The sequence below is a fragment of the Myotis davidii genome, unplaced genomic scaffold (genome assembly GCF_000327345.1).
Source record: "Myotis davidii unplaced genomic scaffold, ASM32734v1 scaffold1277, whole genome shotgun sequence".
In the NCBI taxonomy this organism is placed as follows: domain Eukaryota; kingdom Metazoa; phylum Chordata; class Mammalia; order Chiroptera; family Vespertilionidae; genus Myotis; species Myotis davidii.
The window spans coordinates 1,007,848-1,009,160 of NW_006290682.1; the positions used below are offsets into that span (position 1 = coordinate 1,007,848).

At 47.0% G+C, this 1,313-nt stretch overlaps 1 protein-coding gene across 2 annotated transcripts in view; it reads right to left on the reverse strand.

Moving 5' to 3' along the window:
• The window catches only part of FRMPD4 (FERM and PDZ domain containing 4), a 513,731-nt gene that overhangs the window by 497,816 nt on the left and 14,602 nt on the right, over window positions 1–1,313 (reverse strand). The window lies entirely within an intron of this gene.

Consider the following 1,313-nt stretch of genomic DNA (forward strand, 5'->3'; position numbering starts at 1 on the left):
AGATGGAGGGAGAGACAGAAACATCAATGATGAGAGAGAATCATGGATCGGCTGCTTCCTGCACACTCTCTACTGGAGATTGAGCCCACAACCCGGGCATGTGCCCTTGACTGGAATTGAACCTGGGACCATTCAGTCGGCAGGCCGACGCTCTATCCACTGAGCCAAACCACCGAGGGATGTAGTGGAGTTTTGACATCCTCTCCCAGGACTTAGATATATACCCTCCTGTTCGCTCTCTTCCATCATCTTCAGCCTGCCGGCTTTCCCAGGGTGGTTTCCACGCTTCCGTTCGAAGCATCCCTCTCACAGCGGAGCAACAAGTGACAAAGGCGAAGCAGTTCATCAGCCTTTTGTTTTGACTACGTGACTCCATGGCGAGTGTGCGTTATTGCATCTTTATGGGCAAGACGGCAAGCACGGCTGAATATAAACATTTACAACGTAATTCCTAGTCAAGTTGTTTAAAATCTATTTGGGAAGAGAAAGAATGGTGCACAGCGGGAACATTTAGAGTGAACAGAATCCTCTCTAAGTGAGAAATGTCCACGTATGCACCATATTGAAAACCCAAAAACACAAACATATTTAGATATTTAAACCTGGATCCACGTATTCATTTGTAATCTTCCCATCAAAGATCACTGTGTGACATTTGATGGCATGGGACAGGGGTTGGCAAACCTCCTGGGGCGCAGATATTTTACGTTTGTGGGTCACCTGGACTCTGTAGCAACTACTCAACCCTCCCCTTTGTACAGAGAAAGGAGTCACAGACAATACACAATGGGTGTGGCTGTGCCAATAAAACTTTATCTATACAGGCTGACATTTGAATTTCATATTATTTTCATGTGTCATGAAATATTACTCTTTGGATTTGGGGGACCGATATAAAAATGGAAAGCTCACTCTTAGCTTTGGAGAAACACAGGCAACGGGTTGGAAGTGGCCCACAGGCCGCAGTGGGCTAAATCCTGCTCCCTGACCTATGACACAGGGAAAACTTTGATAGGACCTCAAGGTTAGCAGTAAAACTCTGAATTATGCCCTGTATTGTTTGATGCATGTATCTTCTTGTGCTCAGATGGTTTTAAAAATAGTAACAGCCCTAGCCCAGTGGTCGGCAAACTGCAGCTGGCGAAACCACGGCTCGCGAGCCACCTGTGGCTCTTTCGCCCCTTTGGTGTGGCTCTTCCACAAAAATACCAACTTCTGCGCATGGGCCATGAAGTTTCAATCGCATTGTACGTATGCGCCCACACGTGGTATTTTGTGGAAGAGCCACACTCAAGGGGCCAAATAGCCGCCTG